Source organism: Pleurodeles waltl, chromosome 10 (assembly GCF_031143425.1).
Source record: "Pleurodeles waltl isolate 20211129_DDA chromosome 10, aPleWal1.hap1.20221129, whole genome shotgun sequence".
Lineage (NCBI taxonomy): Eukaryota > Metazoa > Chordata > Amphibia > Caudata > Salamandridae > Pleurodeles > Pleurodeles waltl.
The window spans coordinates 892976787-892997524 of record NC_090449.1 but is presented as its reverse complement, the minus strand read 5'-3'; the positions used below and the strand labels follow the sequence as shown (position 1 = coordinate 892997524).

Genomic DNA, 20738 nt, shown 5'->3' with positions numbered 1-20738 from the left:
CGTGCTAAAGTGAAATTAGTTAATGGACCATAAACTGCCGGTGGGTGACAAGCACATAGGTAAAAAAAAAAAAAAGAGGATGAGTATACCAAGTGGTAGGAAGGAAATTGTTCAATGGATGCATGGCCATGAAATCAAACCGCATCAAATTGGAAACAACATAAGAGTTGTGTAGCAACAGACGGTAATATAAGCAGAACATATGTCACGTAGGATCAAGTATGTATCCACAATACCGAGTCTATATATATATATATATATATATATATATATATATATATATATATATATATATATATATATATATATATATATACACACACAAAACCTTAATTGGTGAGCAGTAGGCCAAAACATAAGGTTGTAAGTGAACATCCAAAGATAATGTAGACTATTAAATAGTTACATAACGTAAATACTTAAATCACAACATATGAATAAATTATGCAGACTTGTTAATAAATGGAATTCATGTCATCAGTGAACATCAATGTAATGTACATCATCGCAGAGCAAGAACATCACATGAACATTGTGTAATACAGGTAACAAAGGGTCGCAAATTGTAAGTTAATAGGCATCACCAAAAGTGTGAAGGACAGAAAACAGGGTACGGTCAAGGGGATGATATGTATCAATCCAACAAGCATCCAATGCATACTTTGTCTATGTTGAGACACATATCAACAACTCAAAGACGGATAATCCATCTGCTTTCCAGTTGTCTAAGTGCCAAAGTCCTATTTCCGCCACATTGTGGGGCTTCCATAACATCAATGCCATGAACTTTTATGTTTGACATGTCACAGTGATGGCGTGCTATATTGTAAAGAACGGCAAGAGAATAGGAATTTTTGTTGATTCTGTTAGCACATAAATGTTCTTGGATCCGTTCTTTTAAGGGTCTGATGGTATTCCCAATGTAAATACAGTTGCATAGACAGATAATGCAGTACACAACAAATGTAGCATTTCAGTTGATAAACCTACTGATTTCATACTGTCTGCCTGTGTTGTGTTTAAATGAGAAAGTCTTGTCTCTAAAGCAAAGCGACATATACTGCAAGAGCCACACTTGGGTGGGGGGGGGATTACTTTTGGCAGCAAGGACAACCAGGTACGGAAGACTTGTTTCTGTAGACTATGGCAAAGTTTGTCCCTTAGTCTACTGTCTCTGCTGTGTGTAATGCTAGGTTAGAGAGACAGCCCTTAAGAGTGCTGTCCACGTGTAAAAGGTACCAATGTCTGTCCAAAATTTTATAAACATCATGGCTGAGTGGACCTTATGGAGTAGTGAGAGTTAGTAAATTGTGTTTTTTCTTCTTTTTCCTGTTAGTGTGGGTGAGCAAGTTTTCACGTTTAGTATTCAAGATCCTGTTTCTGGCAGTAGCTAATAATCTCTCAGGGTGCCCCCAGTCTTAAACCTGACTTCCATCTTCTGCAATTCTAACATAAAAATCAAGTTGTCCCTACAGTTGCGTCTTATTATAGTCATCTCCCCAAAAGGCCTGGCCTGAATTTAAGAACCCGGGTGAGCATTTGTGGCATGCAAAAATTGCATTGCACAGTGTGGTTTTCCTGAACAGTTTTGAGCAAATAGTGTGGCCCTTAATTCAAAGCGTGATGTCCAGAAAATCTGTTTTGTGCCCACTGTATAGGTGTGAGAAGGACTCATTATAAGGATTGTCATTAAGACATTGTACAAAGAGTGCCAATTCATCACTGTTGCCAGACCAAAACATTATAACGTCATCAATGTATCATCCCCAATAGATATTATGTTCTGTGAGTTCTGTGGGACAATCAGACCTAACATGTTTCTTTTCAAACCATCACATAAAAAAGTTGGCAAACTATGGTGAAAATCTTTTCCCCATAACCATACCTTGTATCTGTTGATACCAAGTCCCATTGCAGCCTTGAGAAAATCCAAGGGACAAAACACATGCAGGCTGCTGCTCTGTGAAGATATTATCAAATGTTTGTCCGAGGAATAAGTCAGTGTGCTCTGGTACTTGTAAATATTATGCCATACTTTCCTCCTTTATTTCAGCAGAAGCAAAGACACTTGAGAGTAACTACAGTGTAAACACAAAACAACATTAACATGTGTCCAAAGGGAAATAACTACACAATGATATCACAATGCTGGGGGTAGTCCTTCAATTTTTGAGTATTTGTCCCCTATTCAAAGAAGCCCTTCCTTTTTCTTGATGCAAAACCAAAACCTTAGAATATTAGCCAAAATGATACTGAGTAAATAGGAAAAGACCAAAAGAAAAAACAATCTATTAATTTTACATTCTCCAGAAGACTGTGGAAGTGTTAGCGTGGAAACAGCAAAAAAGAAAATATAAATCTAAACTAGTATTAGAAAAAACAGAAAAGGATGATGAATATAAAGATATGACATATGAACAATTTCATGATTAACAAATGTAGCAGTGGGATTATACTCATCTCCATGTCTTTCATAAAATTCCCTCACTAAGTAGCTTGGAAAATCCCCATTTTATTAGAAGACTGGAGGATCCTAAATGCTCATTCATAGCTAATTCATAACAAAGATGCATGAGATGTTGGCTTGTGATTAAATATTCTACATGTTGAAAGAGAAGACCAGTCAGCCGCCTTCTGACTATCCTCCATGTGTGTGTTCCCGCAGCAATAGCCTTATAAGCCACAGTTCCTCTGGAAGAAAGGGCACCAAAAGTATCTGTATAAATACCAGCAAAATCATAATCCATTTGACCCATCTATCGAGTGCAGAAGAAAGACTTGCTTGTGAGGGTTTTTGAAGAGGATAAGAAAAAGGATCAGACATTTTTAAAGAATTAGAACAAGACTCCTCTTTTTTGACACAGATTACCATGGAGAGCTTTAGACGCTCTGTGAAATAAAGATAATCTAAAAGAAAAGGTCTTTGTTGCTCTGGAAATAAGACATCCTACTCCATAGGGAGAAAATTGTTTAGCCAAAACATCCAGGGCTGTGACATCAGAAATTGTTTTGAAAGAAATAAGCATTAATAACATTGTCAATTTTTTTGATAATCATTTCAGAAAAGTGCATCATTGGAACTCCAGGACTTAAAACATTTGTAACACCTAGTTTACAACCCAGAGAGATCTACAGTTTGAGGAAGGTAGAATAATAATCCTAATTTCTATGAGCAATGTGCAGAAGAGGGGATGTTCTCCTACAGGCTTTCCATCAATAACACGCTGAATGCTAATGGACGATCTGGATGTGTTAACAGTTCTATTGCACATACCTTACTTTGCTAGCGAAGTTCGAAATTTTTTAATATGCGAGACATCAGTAGAAAGGGAATTGATTCCGTACACCAGCTCCGCAAGTGGGGCCAGGCCAATTTATAAATCGTTTTAGAGCCAGGTGCCCCGGAATGGATGATGAATGAGACAGAGAGTGCTGAAAGACCTGGGAGGGGGAATGAATTGTCAAAACTTTCCGAGCTAGGAGAGATGGATAGTCAGACAAGATCGGGATGTGTGGGAAACCTATAAGAGTGAGGAGAGGAAGCAATGGAAGAAATATTGGACAATCTACCTGAGATTTCCAGAAGACCTGGAGACTTCCAGAAAGGAGCTATTATCAAGCCCCCTAGTTCTCTCTGAATGTTTGCTAGTCATCTGGAGACTAGTAGAAATGGATGGAAAGCATAAGGTAGGCCGAGAGTCCAAAGATGCAGGGAGGTGTGAGAGGCAAGGGCCACTGGATCTCGTTTCTAGACTTAAAAGGGATAAATCTGGTAACTGTTGGGACACAAACAGGATAACTGAAAAAGGAACCCACTAGTTTTGAAGGGATTGAAAGGCTGCAACATCAAAAATACCATTTGCTGTGGTCTTTAAGACAGCATGACTGCCAATCCTTAATTGAATTTTGGATTCTTTGGATATATCTGTCTGAGAATTTGACGATTGATACAAAAAAAATCCCACAACTGTTTTGCTAGTTCTGCTAAAATAAATAATTTTCTTCTGTTGAGTTGGTGATGTATTTTACTGAGACTAAGTTTCCAATTTACAGTAAAATAGAACACCAAAACCAGTATTTGGTGAATAACTGGCAAGCAAAGAAACCGCCAAGCAGCTCTAAACAGTTTATGTGCAAGAAAGACACCCTTTCTGAAGTAGTCTGCCACTAGAGAATTCATTACAATGTGCACCCACCCTTACAAACTGGCATTGGATTCTAATAGTAAATTTGGGAAGGATACATTATTTTATCCATTCTATGCTTCTATATGGTCTAGCCACAGAAGACTCTCTTGTTTCTGAATCTAACGGAATCATGTCTGTAGATGAATGACCTTTTCAAAAATATTTAATCTTTGAAGAGCTTGGAGATGAATGGGACCCAGGAATTTAGGTTGTACATAGAAGCAAGAGTACCTACAAGGTGATGGAAGGAAATAGGAGTACAAGCTAGAAAGTGGAAAGGTTCCTTATTGATCATTGATACCTTTGATTTTGGCACCTGAACAACTGATTTTGCAGAGCTGAAACTTAGAAAATCCAGAGAGTGATATTGGAAAAAGAAAGGATCGCTCCTGATTTTTGTTTTATAACACTGTGGTGGTCCTTCTGACTTTGGCGTGCTTGTCCTCAGACCGCCATAGCTGCGGGCACCTGAAGATCGCCAGTGCTGGGGGACTTCCGACCGCTATATTACAAGTACTGAAGGATTTCTGCCACAAATGGGAGAAAATCCACCAGTAATCGTGCTGGCGGTCGGAGGCGCAGGGGCGGTTCCACCACCAGCCCTGCCCCGCCAAAAGGACTCCGCCTGCCGTACTACAAGCAGTAATACGGCCTGGCTGTGTCCCGATGGCGGGGTGCTGCCAACGGTGGAAGTGCCCGTTCCCTTCCAGACGACCTCCTCGCCGGACAAGGTAATTCGATGGTCCGACAGGGGAGGGGAGTGGGAGGGTGGGTGGTGTTGTGTATGCGTGTGTGTAAGCGTGTATGAATGTGTGGATGAATGTGTGTAGGTGAACGCATGTATGGATGTGTATAAGTGAATGCGTGTATGTAAGTGTTGGTGAATGAGTGTATGGGGGGGGGTGTGGGTGCCTGTGCTGGTGTATGCAGGGAGGGGGGTGGGGAGTTCTGGTATGGAAGGGGAGTATTGGGTTTGAAGAGGGGGGTGAGGATGGAGTAGTCTGCCGGTGAACGGAATGAAATTTCCTGTCACCAGTAGCCTTTCCGCCAGGGTTTTCATTGCAGTGCTACCGCTGCGGAAACCCTTGTGGAAAGCCGACTCCAAATACCACCGGCTGTCTTCATTGGACTGCTGGGTCAGAGATGCTACTCTCCGCCCGGCAGGTCCAACTTCCCCGGCGGTAGGAACAGGTAAATGGCGGTTTGGCACAGGCTAAACCCCCACACTCATAATCTGATGGTCTTCACCACCGGCCCGTCAGCGGTGAGACCGCCAGGGTCGGAATGACCACCTGAGTTTGCATTTTCTTCCCCCGAACAAACAAAAACAGAGGCATCAACACATACTTGGGAGTCATTGCACAACGGGCTACATTTATAAATCCAGCACAATCTGCTATTACATGGTCACCAATCTGTATACTAGCACTAAGCACCCCAACGCAGAAAGGCAAAGTCTCTCTATTTAAACTTGAGTGTCTCCTCATTCTGCCTCCAGCAGGACCAAATCTTATGGTACCTCCTGGAAAAGCATCTAGCATAGTAAACATTTTCTTCTGCCAGAGCACATTAGTTGAGTGGCCTCTCCTAAAAATATCTGAATTTCAGAGAACAATCCCTGCTCCTCAACCAAGGCTTGCACCCCCGATAACATGTTTATTTAGACTGCATCTATGGCATCCACCAGAGTAATTAGACTATAGCTTTCTGGTGTGCCTGTATCCTCTCATTCATATGTCGGCACCTGAATCTCTCTTTATAGGAGGTAGATATTGTGCTGTTCTCAATACACAATTTAAAGAGAGAAGTTAGGACGTTTGCCCAAGGCACGCACTTTACAGACAGCACACAGAGATCCCTTCAGCCTCTAAGAAGACAAACTGCTCACCATGTTCATGAGACTCTCAATTTCAGGCTATAGGTGGAAATATATGAACTCACCTAGTATTCTCTCACATAGTTCCCCTGTTTCCAAGGAAAACTTCAGATCTAGTACCTACATTCTTACTACTTACATTCTAAGTACAAAAAAGTTAAATATTCACACCAACTAATCTCTATGATGGAAGGTGCCAAAACCTCCTGCACTAGAAGACTGTTTTTGGCACCACATTTCCGAAAATTGAACTAGCCCTTTGTTTTGAGAGCCCAAATCATTTGACAATGGAACTGGTTTTGTTAATTTCTCCTTTTTTTAAAACCTCTTATCTTCAATTTCACATTAACTCAATTCTACTACCTATTAGGCCATTTTCTGGTAGATAAAACAAGTATCCTTGTTGGGTTTCCAAGGGCTCAGAATATTGGCTTATCACAGTAGTTCTTCCCACAAATATTCACTTGTTTGTAAGCAAGACGTACAGACTTCTGGACTATATTCTAACATTAATAATCAATTCCTCACATTGGCAAATTGGATCTTCGCTATCAATTCATCATAGCATAATAATCTGTTCCCCTAATGTCATGATACCCAACCAACGGTCTTCAAAGACCAAATGATCTCACTTTCTACATATACCTTCCGATTTAGGCAGCATCAATACTTTATTTCTTTCACCACTGCTACCTCCAATGTGCAAGACATGGGAAAGCAGTCAGTGCTACCATTTCCTTTATCAAGGCTGAAATAAGCATGTACATCATCTATGTTTTTGCAACTATAAGAAATAAGGTAGAAGAAATTGCCAACACACCCATTACTTTTGTTGGAAAGGTTCCTACAACAACGCCACATTAAAAATTCTCCTTTAGAATGCAAAGAACTCTCACAAAAACACATTTAATTCCAATAACAAACTGGTATTACATTTTTTACTAAACTGTGTACTCATACAAAATAGCATTGACCAACAACTATAGTTCATTTCGGCTAACACTACACTGAAGCTGGAATGCAGTCACAAGATATAAACATGAAGCTTAAGATTCCTCTTTTCCCAACAGTAATGCAGAACCGTAACCTCACTCTTCATGCAGCTTGGCATAAACTCAGCACAGAGCACCTCCTCTGAACTTGCTTCTGCTGCCTCATAGGCAATGCTTCTTTGGTCCTTCTTCTCTTTACATCACTGGACACAAAAAACATAGGTGTGACCTGAAGATTCACAGTACTGCTACCTATACCCCTAATTAATGACTCAAACTGAGGCTTAGAACACAGGCATGCTGAATGACAGTACCTTCCAAAGCAATCTATAGAAAGGATCTGAGCCACTGCTGCTAATGCAAGTCAAGATTCAACATGTGCTCATCTTGTGCAACACTTAGCCTGTATTGTGGGAACAAGAGCAATGGATTACCTAGACATTTCTAGTTCTGCGCCTGACAAACATGCAGTAGTCCTTCGTCGTGGCCTACATTTACAGGCATGTTCAGCACACCTTGCACTGCCTACAAATGGCTGGGTCCCGGCTTTTGCTAAGTAGTTTATCTTGAAGTCCAAGGCTGATTTTAAGTTTCCCTGGAAAGGGACTTGAATCATTGCTTAAACCAGACAGTATCTGGTACTATACATCTCCTCACTTAATGCAACAGACCTCATTTGTTTTTTTCTTCTTAATACAGGGATGTGGAATTCCTATCGCCCGGGACATCTTGTTTGGGGTCAAGGGCAACAAGTTTTTATGTTTACTTTGTCCTTGGGACAAGTAGGCCCAACCCCCTGCAGCACAAACCCTTTGGCTGCCTGTTTACAGAGAGTTGAACTCTCTGCAGTTGAGGTAATGTGTTTCCAAAGGATAATGCTGTTCGAACTTGTATTTGTGGTTCATTATTTGAAAGCCTTCATTATTAGGGTGCGTGCTGTAAATAAATGTTTTAAGGTCACACTTCACTACTGACGTTGGTTCCAGTACAAAAAAAAAAAAGTGTACACACATGTTTGAAACGTTTAGGCTAAGAGGCTAAGTATAATGCTCCCAGAATGCTCTCAGATTATATGCAAATGAAGTGTCATTTAGTAAAATGTGTTGATGCATGCTAGTATTTCCCAAAAATATTTCTAATGGAAAATCAGTGTAACCATTTTTAACACGATTATGGGAAGCATGAAAATAAACAAACACTGACAAAGCCAACTGATCTGACATATTTTTATAAGTCTTTTAGTTTCATCAATGCGTGTCTTGTTTTGACATGGCTTTTGTAACACTTTATTGTTGTGGGAGCTACCAGGCCCTCAACATTGTAACAAACATTGGCAAAACCCCCCCAAAAAGTTTTTGAACTCTTAAAGCACACGTTGCCACCAGCGGCATAACAAAGGCCCCGCAGCCACCCTCCAGGGGGACCCGTCAGCACAGCACCTGCCCTGAGTGAGTCTGGAGAGGGGGCTCCTCCATGTTCTTTGCAAAGGGGCACCCTCCAGTTTCGTTACGTCACTGATTGCCACTGTAGTTCCTGACACTGAACAAAACTACTTTGTGTGGCAGTATGCTCCTTCTGGAAGAGCAGAATGCGATCACTCACAGTAAAGCCAGCCGAAAGAGAGAGAAATAGAAGTTTAATAAAAACAAAATGTCTTTGTTAACACCAGACCTAATTAGGGACAAAGACCCACATGTAGGTAGCTTTTTGCATGTCGCAAACAGCGACTTTCGCTGTTTGCGACGTGCAAAAAGCACATTGCGATGCACAAACCCAGTTTTGCGATTCAGTAACCTGGTTACCGAATCACAAAACGGGTTTGCTACTCGCAATTAGTAAGGGGTGTTCCCTTCCTAATTGCAACTCGCAGTGCAATGTAGGATTGTTTTGTGACCGCGAACGCGGGCGCAAACCAATCGCAGTTTGCACCCATTTCAAATGGGTGCTAACACTTTCGCAAAAGGGAAGGGATCCCCATGGGACCCCTTTCCCATTGTGAATGTCACTGTAAACATTTTTTCAGAGCAAGCAGTGGTCCTGTGGACCACTGCCTGCTCTGAAAAAATGAAACGAAAACGTTTCATTTTTCGTTTTTGTTATGCATCTCGTTTTCCTTTAAGGAAAACGGGCTGCATTACAAAAAAACCTGCTTTATTGAAAAGCAGTCACAGACATGGTGGTCTGCTGTCTCCAGCAGGCCACCATTCGTGAGGGGGTCGCAAATTGCGACCCACCTCATGATTATTCATGATGTGGGCATTTGCGAAGCCCTTGCGAATCACAGATGGTGTCAAGGACACCATCCTACATTCGGATTTGCGACTCGCAATTTGCAGGTCACAAATCTGAACCTACCTACTTGTGGCCCCAAATTCTTAAAGAAAGTCACAAAAGTGCACCCATGGTATATGTCGAACCCCTATAAAATATTTGTGAACTGTATTTTAGCGTGGGTAAATACGATGTGTAGATTTGCTCATGTGAAAATCTATTGAGCATTTGCAAGTTCATTTTCCCTCCAGCCACTTTCTTCCCAACCCTGGAAGAAGTTCTAATTCTGCCATTGTCAGGAGTAAATGTCCAACCTTTCTTATTATGGGAAAATATTAGAGAGAAGCTGGTAACAATCTTTAAAACATGCAGGTTAGTAGGTTTGCAGACTCAAAGGCATTCCAGCCCTTTAACTATTGCTTACTGCTTCCTCCAGCCCCAGTATGCAGATCTGCAGAAAGGTGGCAAAATAAGGACATTTCTACAGTAGGGATTGAAACTCCAAGTATTCAAGCCTTACTATGGTAGTAGCCCTGGCATAATCAGAGAGGCTATTAATTGCTGCCATAATTTGTCGCCACACTACATGGCACCAAAGGGACAAGTAGATCTTTTTACAGGACAAGTAGATTTGAGAAGCAACCTGTCCCCTGGACAAGTAGATATTTTAATAAATTCCACACCCCTGTTATACATCTGCCTGAATTGTAGGTAAGCACATGACTGACATTTCCAACTCCTACCAAGAACAGCATAAACAGTCCATACAAGGCTGACATGAAATAGGCAATGTTGCATCTAGCACAATCTGAAAGAACACCAACTCGTCCCTGAGACAACTCTCCTCGTTTCATTATGTTCTCTTTTATATTTACATTCTCTTGTCTTCAGCCACTGGTTCTGTGGGTCATTTTCTGGTGGGTAATTTAGTCCCTACTTTTGTGCTACCTTGTCCTATATGGTTACATTCTACACACCAGTCCAGACCGTTACCCCACTTTAAGCCCAATTTCTGCTGCAATAGGGGGTTGCCCTTTTTCTCAACACTCGAGGTGGTCTGTAACTGCCCTTCCTCATTCTTTCTCTCAAGCTTTGTTGATCATTCTTTGGGTGACAGAGAAATAGGAATCACTAGTAGACCTATTTATGTAAGTGGCATGAAAATGGTCAGACGTAGGGTACTAACTCTGAGATTTCACACTTGCAACATTTGTTTGTACTTTTTTTTAGTTCCCTGACAAAATGTTTTGAGTTCTCTCATACATCAGCCATGTAATGTCTTATACTTCCCTGGTCGTTGAACCAGCAAAGGATTTGTAGGTGTGTTAAGGAGGAGAAATTAGTGAGAGTAGGAGAGGGGTCTAACCATGGGTACCTCTTGAACCCTTCATTCCATGTGTGCTTTTGGCTGGACAAGTACTGTCACGGATTCTGCTCTTTTATAAGGACAGTGCTAAAACCTCCACATATTGACTTTAGACCTAAAGAATCATGGGGGAGGTGGGACGACTGACCAGGTTTGGGTGATTGAGAGCTTGTGGTGCGATCCATTTTCACAATGCAGCACTAGTGACACCCAGCAGCAGTGGAAACAGATATCAGGCTGATGTTTGGTATACCCAAGCAGAAAATTTGGACTTGCAGACACTTATTGATCCTTCTACGCGCTAAGTATAGATGATGCACATCTGCCAACACTGTGTGATCAGTAGTAGCTGGGATGTTTTGGTATCAAGGCTCCTACTCTGCATAGTGTAAGTATCACTAGAAATGGCATCACATGATCTGATGGTGTCCTAAAAGGGGGTCACATCGTCTGACCGCTGTCCAAGGAGTAGGTCCTGCATATGAGGTTCCCTATTTTGGTGCATCATGGCATGGGGTGTAGTGTGGCCAGAGACACAAAACTTTCTTATCCTGCATTTGTTAGTATTGTGACCCTGTACAGCTGGTTGCTTTTGGATCAGTTTGTTTATGGCTGTGGAGCATGTGCTACTCCTTGTGTGCTTTGCTCTCCACCACATCTTGGTAAGGAAAACACTAACGCCTTACCAACAACACTCATGAAAAGATTATATATTTTTAAATCATGCTCTATTCAAACCAATTTATGTACCTCTTCTGGCCATGTAGTGATAATTTTAAAAATACAATGTTACACTCCGTTTGTTTGTCCTGTTTGCTTCTCTCTTTCAGGGCTAATTATTTATGCTTCAGAAGGTCCTGCCTGACATCTCACATACATAGAGGGAGGCTCTGGTTTAGAAAATAGGCAAATAATGTGGATGCACTTATCACCCAAACCAGAACAAAACACAGATCCTATGACTCAGGGCATTATACACAATCTTAACCTCAAGTACCCACAATTATGATATCCTATAATCCATGTTAAATCAGATATCCAACAGCACTTACCAGTATACAATATCACCAAGGGCTATAATTTCAGACACTCCTACAAACTGTCATTCTGAGACAGCACATGCTGCATAGAATCCTTACACTATAATGCACAGAGCATGGCAAAAAAGCCATATAGTTGGCAAAGTGATACCAAATAAGCACCATTGCCATGAGCCATTCCAACATGCTAGAACCACTCATAAAAATAGCATACATATCACACCTGTGTGCACACAAGTGTGTCATACTTACCTACCTGCCTTGTGATTTGAAGTTGCACAACACAAATACTTGTGCTCATATTCATAATCCACAATCAAAGGCTGGTTTCCCTTTACTTGTCGAATAGTTAATGGACTGACAAAGCACTGCGCTCGCACACACAAACTCCAGAGCATGGCATAGGCTCTTATTGGCCAGTCGAGGCTGTCTACCTGTCCTACTCAAAGTACTTCTCCTGCCAAACAGTGAATGCTAACCCCATAGATCTTAACCCAAAGCCCCTCTCCATTGCACGCACACCCCCTAACCTAAAGTCCTTCTCCACTGCATGCACATCTTTAATGGCTTGTTGTCACAATGAAACTTGTGGGGGGCGAGGGAGTCTTCACAATGATGAGTCAAGAGACACATGTCAGGTCTTAAGCAGCATTTCCATATGGCACGCCTGGGCTTCATTTTCCTCTCACTAGCTGCAAGGACTCCATCAGCACACACACCAATACTACATGCATCAACACAATCTCTCAGCTGTACTTGTTATTCTACAACATAAAGGACAAATAACATACAGCCCCTCTCACACCAAGATACCACAGAAACAACAGACAAAAATCATACAAGGAGTTGATTCCAACAAGAGTAACAGTGAAAAAAAGGGAAAGATTTGTTCCAAAGGCAGGGAAACAAGGAACCAAAACCAAGAGTAGCACATTTCCATAAGAACCTAAATCTTGAACAATGCACACCATTCTAAGATATGTTAACTCATCTAAAACTTGCATGGGAGCATGATGTTCTGCAGTTGAAGAATCAAAACGGAAGGAGATACAGAAGTATCCGAGGAAGTGTCAATTAATTTTAGTTTCATGTTAGTTCACTGAATGATCTTTAATAGGAAATATTACATAAGAGCACAAATACTGCAGTGTGGGAAATCTGCACTACTCTGTGGTTCAGGGGGCAAGGACAAAGTTTGTTTTATTTATTTAAAGTTTTACTAACAATAAATCCCTAAAAAACATTGGCAGCAGGACCACAATGTTGCATGCAGTTTAGTAATAGCAAGATAGTGCACCAACGAAAATGGACTAATGAAGCATGCAGGACCACAGAACCACTAAAGGGCATAAATCAAATCAATGAAAGACATTGTTACCTGCACACATTTACATCACAACATTCAAATGACTTGTAACTATAACAGTCATGTTATCAGTAAGAGGGCCCACTGCTTCACACTGATGTGCCTCTATCATTGGTTGTAGGGGCAAGAACGTTTTGCAGATGTGTTACACCATGCTAAACAGAAGCATATATCACGGCAGTCTCGTTACATATAGCAGCATTTTTCAACTAATCTATCAAATGAGGTCCATTCAGGACGTCCCACACACCATTCAGCCAGAAGTAACACCATTGTAGTGAGCCTTCAAATCTCGTTAGGTACATTTGAGACATTTTCCAGCCACCTCGCTATTGGGGATAGTAGAGTGTCATGTAAATAATCTTAGATAGTATATTGACTACTCTCCCCAAATAAGCATTTAAATATGGTCAGTGCCATGAAAAGCAAGTTAAGTCAGTGTGTGGAAATGTATATCTGTAACATGAAGCCCTTAATAATGAGTCACATCGGAGGACAGTGATGTATGTATAGTGAAGTGATGTTTAAAATGTAATCGTTTATTAATCCAAGTCGTAGAAATATGAGACACAGGCATCTGGTCACAGCAATAATGCAAACAGTCATCAATATGTGAATATTGAGTGTGTGTGAGAGAGAGGGATATGGAGAGAGACTGAGTACTGAAGTCAGTGAGAACCATTTTTAATAGCCTGGGTTTAGCATAGCTCAAGATGGAAGATGTGGGCAGCTTCCCTAGACAGTTAAAAGTGTGTTGCCTGCTTTTCTGTGGATGGAGGGGTGGGGGGCGGTAAATCTAGACACTGGGATGAGGAGGATGGAGAACGGCTGCTTTTAGAAATTACATGAAGACTTTGTTAGAAATGAGCTGCTGATTAGTACTTCCTGCGCACTGCTATTTGGTGGACGTTAGAGATGAATGGAGAGACTCTAAGTTTCTGTAGTCCAATGTGAAGAACTTTGTAGGCCAGGGCCATTTTGTCTGTCCTTGATTACTGCTTCAGAAAGATTCAATTGCAGTTCTGTCTGTAATTAAGCTTAACAAGGCTGCATCTAATGCTTTGTGCAAGATACTTGACCCAGAGAAAAATATTTGTGGCTGTTGATGGCCAAAGTCTTCTTCACGGAAATCCTACCCCAAATCATCTTTGTTTGAACTGGAAGCAAAGGAGATATGGGAAGCAGGGCTTCCAAGTAAACAAATAGCAAAGTTATTCATCAAGTATCAATAAGCTAAACTCTTGTCTGCAGCCTTATACATGGAGGAGCTTAGCATGAAAGCGCATACGAATCTAGCTTTAACATTATATGACCCACTTTCCATGCTTCATATATTAAGTTGATATTTGACCTCCACAAAAAAACCTGATGGGGCTATGGTTTGGCCTGATCCCATTAAAGGGCTACTGGTACGGGAGAATAAAGAGTGGTCCTGATCCTGTGTGTAGGCTCTGCAGAACAGCATCCAAACCTAATAATTCTTCATTATGATATAGCCAGCTTAGATATGGCGACCTCCCTACTTTGACCTAATACGTAGGCCCATACAGCTTCTTCACAATAATTCTTAACATTTTGCCCTTATTAAAACCTATCAGCTGACACGTAGATGGGGAAAACGCACGAGTGGGAGTATGATCTGCAACGGAGACCGCAGCAGTTCACCACAATCCCTCACTGCACATGGCAAAGTGGTCAGCTTGATCCCAATTATGGAAAGAAGCTGGCAGACTGAGCGCAACAATCAAAAGCAAGGACACAAAGACAGACTGTCAGAGGCCAATCCTACACACAATGGAATTGCTCAGGGAACCCGGCAGACCCTCCATTTCAGGAATACTCCTCTGGCAATGACCCACATACTGTTCTGTATGATTAGACGACGCCCAATCGTACTGTGAATCCATAGCAGTGCCTTCGTGAACTAGAACAGTGCCAGGCCTGTAAAAATATGAGCTGTTCGATTATTAACTTGTTAATAGGAATTTAATTGTGAACGTCTGCCATGTTATCCGTTTTTATTGTATTGTCTTTTTATGTAAAATTGTAATGATTTTAGTTACTGGAGCAATAAATCTCTATCTATCTCACAATTCATTGTGCCCATGTTTTTGAAAAGCATCACTTTACACAAAGGCTGTGTCAGGAGAGAGCCTGAGAAGGACCCTTGAAAGAGAAACAACCTTAGAATGAAAGACAAATTTGTAAAATTCTTTAAAAATAGGCTAGGCTATCAATCCACTTATTCAAGTGACATGAATAAAAGTAACCATGTTTAAGATCCATTTTCATAAAACTCCCAAAGCAAGCAAGGATCGGAGAGCCATGAAGTGAGTCATTACAAAGAATGTAAACATGTCAAGTCATTTACATACACAAACTCTTGAGGGGGTTGTCAGCAGACTTGATTATGCAGAGATCTGCTCCTGATACGAAGTCAAGCCTCCCAAGCGATGGCCCACACACTCTCAGGTTTATACCTCGCTAGACGGGACATCTCCAAGAAACAACAAATCCCACACTGCCACACGAATACAGAACAGCTCTCAATGACTTCTAGGAAGGAGCTACATCTCACTTGGAATTTACTGATTGCAATGCATTCTACAAGTTCGAAACTCATACTTGTTCCTGCGGTACCATACGCCATGTCGGTAGAAAGAAGGTATGGCCTGACCATTTGCGCCGATAATCCTCTGATACTAATGCAAGGAAAAAACTGAAAGAGAAGCACTTACTGGCGCGTCAAAGGCTGGGTGATCCGCTGTAGATATTCCATTTTGGAGGGGATGGCCACTAACAGGCTGGTCTTGGCAGGCGTGCAAGTCTCACATAGGTCCCCCCAGAAAACAGTGTCAACCCTTCCGTTCCCTGGCAGTGAGCCAAGAAAATAAACACTGGGTCCTTCCTTCCTGGCAGGTACTAATCGTCACTCCCTGGCATGGCCGGCAAACAGTGACAGGAGGTGCGATCGGTTTCCATGCAGACAAAAGCCTCTGCCGGCTAGGGTGCGGCCAAGCCGCTCCCTAGCCCAAAGGACAGTAGAAAGCAACAAACGAAGGTGATACATACACTACGAGCCTTACAGCAAGCTTCACGATCGGGCCCTAGAGGCGTACAAGCACGACTGCAAATTGGTTCTACCTTCCCCCGGCTGCAGCTTCCACCCTATTAACAGGCTAATTTCCACAAAAACACATTAGCTGCAGGTTTTCCCCCGTCCTAGCTGGCCGCATGACCGACCCTCTGCTCGCATGCAAGTTATTTCACTGTACAAGCTCCTCTTTCTACTGCTTGGTCCTACTAGGTTCAATTTTCTTCACTGGGTTCGCTGCCCCTCTACCTTTCTTTGTGAGCTATGACTTCTTCGCCCGTGGGTGTAGGTTAGTCCTCTTCTCTTTTCAGTCTACAAGCCCCCTCTCTGCTTGCAAGGAAGACACTCCCGGCTCCTAGCAGCAGTATCACTAGTAGAATCGAAATGCAGGTTCCACCCTCCCTCTTGGCTGCGGAGTTTCACCTGACCCTTGTTGCGGGATTCAACCGCACTAGATGTACGACTGTAAGTCCCCTTCGCTCCTTTTCAGAAGTCCCCTTCTCTCCTTTCAAGCTGACACTTGAAAGGGCTCCCCGAATTCCTTGGCACTTTGCTGTAGCCTTTTCCCCTGTTACAGGCAATCTCCAAAGCCCTTTGTTCCGTGTTGCAGATAAAAATATGATGAACCTGGAGCTCTTGTCCTGCGCAGCCCAATCTACCCCCAGCGCGGGGGCCTTTGCACTGGACACAGCAACCACAAGATGCAGAGTCAGGAGGGATGAGTGACACCTCCAGCAATAACAACAACACAGACACTAGCAACAGTTTTGCATTTCCAGCCGGGACACAGCCTTCGCCGACCCGGAAGTAATTCAGTGGGGGCGGGACCCGGTAGAAGGATAAACAAGTGGCCGGGAAAAACCTCGTGGGTTGGTCCCTATCTGATAGCGGGGAGTAGAAACGAAAGAAGGACTGCAGTTACCAACCTCTAAGGGGGCGGTGTCTAATTAGAAATAATGTTTTAAAGTAGCCTGCCAATGCAATGTGATGTTACCTCAAATTCAAAATGGTAAATCATTCTCGTCCCAAAAAATATGCAAACAGCATTAATGTTTGCAACCCCCCTCAGCATATGGCCCTAATATTCGTACTCGGCTAAATTGTTCATAATAATTTTCCAATTAATTTATGTAATATCACTATATATTTTTTTAACGGCGTTAGATACGTAAAGGGAGGCAGGCATTCCCTTAGCTACATGAACTGTAACCCACTCTCTCCAAAGATGGAGAACTTTAACTCCAGAAAGTCTGATAGGTGGAGTCCGTTTTTAATGTCCAGGACCAGGGCGGGTCTCCCTGGAGTTGTGGTGGTTTCCAGACTAGCTCTCTAATGCTTGGGAAGACTAAGTCCTGACAACCGCCACCGCCCTGGGACTGGTTCAAGATTCTGAGCTCCAAGGGATTGGGCACGAAACATCGCAATAAGGACCATAAGAAGAAGGAGTGCTCTGAGACACATCCCATAACGAGTCCAGGTAAGATAATTGTCCCAAAGGGAGCCAGGAGAACGTTTGTTCCTTAACTTCCCATAAAAGAACGACGAGTCAGAATGCTCAAACCACCTTAAATGACCAAAGAAAGAAGCACCACTCTGAAAGTTTCAAGAAAACATCGCGCCCTAAGGGATCAACGGGGATTCAAGGAATAGCGTGCCCTGGAAGGCCAAAGCAACATCCCTCTAAGAAGTAGAGAAAAAAGTGCTGCTAATGCCCCTGAAAATAAAAACGCTTAAAGTGAATAACAAAGACCATCCAACAAGACACTGAACAAAGTATAGCCGTAAAGGACAGTGCAGAGTGCTCTGGAGACCCGAGCCTGATATAACACCTTAAATGTCCCTAAATAGATACCATTATAAGATACTTGGTGAATATAATGCCTAAAGGAATGGGGAAAAACAGCGCTTTAGGTACCATAGTCAGACCATGGTATACGGCCTGAGAAAATATAGCATTCTGAGGGATGTAGATGACCGATTGTGCTCAATGGACATAATAATGGGAATATAGTAGTTCAATCAATCAATTAATTTGTAAAGCGCGCTACATACCCGTGAGGGTTTCAAGGCGCTGGGGTGGGGGGGGGGTACTGCTACTGCTCGCAGAGCCAAGACTTGAGTAGTTTTCTGAAGGAAAGAAGGCCCTGGGTCTGTCATATATCCGGCGGGAGGTGTTCCAGGTCTTGGGGGCGAGGTAAGAGAATGATCTGCCGCCGGAAGATTTGCGTCGGATGCGGGGCACGGAGGCGAGGGCGAGGTTAGCAGAGATGCTGGGTGGGGGTGTAGAAGCTGAGTCTGTTGTTCAGGTATGATGGTCTGGTGTTGTGGAGTGACTTATGTGCGTGGGTGAGGAGCTTGAAGGTGATCCAGGGCCAGGCCCTGGACTGGATCGCCTCCTTCCTCGCTAACCGCTCCCAAAGAGTTTACCTCCCTCCGTTTCGCTCAGAACCCACCAAGATCATCTGCGGCGTACCTCAAGGCTCATCGCTCAGCCCGACACTCTTCAATGTCTACATGAGCCCCCTCGCCGACATCGTACGCAAGCACGACATCATCATCACCTCCTACGCCGACGACACCCAACTTGTACTCTCCCTCACCAAGGACCCCGCCAGCGCCAAGACCAACCTACAAGAGGGTATGAAGGACGTCGCAGATTGGATGAGGCTCAGCCGCCTAAAGCTGAACTCTGAAAAAACGGAAGTCCTCATCCTCGGCAACACCCCGTCCGCCTGGGACGACTCCTGGTGGCCCACGGCCCTCGGCACCGCACCGACCCCCGCAGACCACGCCCGCAACCTCGGCTTCATCTTGGACCCTCTTCTCACCATGACCAAGCAAGTCAACGCCGTGTCCTCCGCCTGCTTCCTCACTCTCCGCATGCTCCGCAAGATCTTCCGCTGGATCCCCGCCGACACCAGAAAAACCGTGACCCACGCCCTTGTCACGAGTCGCCTGGACTACGGCAATACCCTCTACGCCGGGACCACCGCCAAACTCCAAAACCGCCTGCAACGCATCCAAAACGCCTCGGCCCGCCTCATCCTCGACGTACCCCGCAACAGCCACATCTCCGCACACCTGAGACACCTGCATTGGCTCCCAGTCAGCAAAAGGATCACCTTCCGTCTTCTCACCCACGCACACAAAGCCCTCCACAACAAGGGACCGGAATACCTCAACAGACGCCTCAGCTTCTACGTCCCCACCCGCCCCCTCCGCTCCGCTGGCCTCGCACTTGCTGCCGTCCCTCGCACCCGCCGCTCCACGGCGGGTGGGAGATCTTTCTCCTTCCTGGCGGCCAAGACCTGGAACTCCCTCCCCACCAGCCTCAGGACCACCCAGGACCACTCCGCTTTCCGGAGACTCCTAAAGACTTGGCTGTTCGAGCAGCGATAACCCCTCCTTCCCCCCCTAGCGCCTTGAGACCCGCACGGGTGAGTAGCGCGCTTTATAAATGTTAATGATTTGATTTGATTTGATTTGATCCTCTTGTTGACGGGGAGCCAGTGAAGGTCTCTTAGGTGGGGGTGATGTGGCAGTGGCGAGGCATGTTGAGGATGAGTCGGGCGGAGGTGTTTTGGATGCGTTGGAAGCGTTGGAGGAGTTTGGATGAGATACCGGTGTAGAGGGCGTTGCCGTAGTTGAGTCTGTTGCTGACGAAGGCCTGGGTTACTGTTTTTCTTGTTTCTGTTGGGATCCATTTGTAAATTGTGCGAAACATGCGGAGGGTGTTGTAGCAGGAGGAGGAGATGGCTCTGACCTGCTTTGACATGGAGAGTGAGGAGTTGAGGGTGAAGCCGAGGTTTCGTGCGCTGTCGGTGGGCGTCAGTGGGGGACCCAGCGTGGACGTCCACCATGAGTTGTCCCAGGTGGATGGGGTGCGCCCAAGGATGAGGACCTCTGTTTTGTCCGAGTTCAGTTTTAGCCGGCTGTCTCTCATCCAGTCGGCGATGGCCTTTAGTCCCTCGTGGAGGTTAGTTTTGGCAGTGTGTGGGTCCTTGGAGAGTGAGAGGATGAGTTGGGTGTCGTCGGCGTTGGAGATGATGTTGAGGTTGTGCTGACGGGCCACTTGTGCGAGGGGGGCCATGTAGATGTTGGACAGCGTCGGGCTGAGGGATGAGCCATGGGGTACGCCGCAGATGATGTTGAAGGCTTTGGATTGGTACGGGGGGAGGCGGACTCTTTGGGTTTTGACGGCGAGGAAGGATGCAGTCCATTTGAGGGCCTGGTCCTGAATTCCTGCTGCGTGGAGGCGGAATTTTAGGGTGTGGTGACATACGGTGTCAAAGGCGGCTGATAGGTCTAGGAGGAGGAGGGCTGAGGCTTCTCCATTTTTACGATGACCTTCGCCGGGAACGGGAGCAGAGAGATGGGCTGGAAGTTTTTCAGGTCCTTTGGGTACGCCTTAGTTTTTTTTGAGAAGGGCGTTGATTTCGGCGTGTTTCCAGCTGTCCGGGAATCTTGCAGTTTCGAAGGAGATGTTGATGGCTTTCCGTAGGTGTGGTGCGATGGCCGTGTCTGCTCTATTGAAGATGTGGTGTGG

At 44.0% G+C, this 20738-nt stretch overlaps 2 protein-coding genes across 7 annotated transcripts in view; one reads left to right on the top strand and one right to left on the bottom strand.

Annotated features, from left to right (window-relative positions):
- The window catches only part of ANKIB1 (ankyrin repeat and IBR domain containing 1), a 379415-nt gene extending 362409 nt beyond the window's left edge, over positions 1 to 17006 (bottom strand). For 2 of the 5 annotated variants that reach the window (XM_069211632.1, XM_069211636.1), the window contains exon 1: positions 15837 to 17001. The gene's annotated coding sequence lies outside the window, so the exon portion shown is untranslated. Of the gene's footprint in view, positions 1 to 1885; positions 2079 to 15836 lie in introns of those variants that run through there. The other 3 variants (XM_069211633.1, XM_069211634.1, XM_069211635.1) reach the window with 3 other exon arrangements.
- A 517-nt stretch (positions 17007 to 17523) lies between these two features.
- Positions 17524 to 20738, top strand: part of KRIT1 (KRIT1 ankyrin repeat containing) — a 449032-nt gene continuing 445817 nt past the window's right edge. For both annotated transcript variants that reach the window (XM_069211631.1, XM_069211630.1), the window contains exon 1: positions 17524 to 17669. The gene's annotated coding sequence lies outside the window, so the exon portion shown is untranslated. The remainder of the gene's footprint in view (positions 17670 to 20738) is intronic.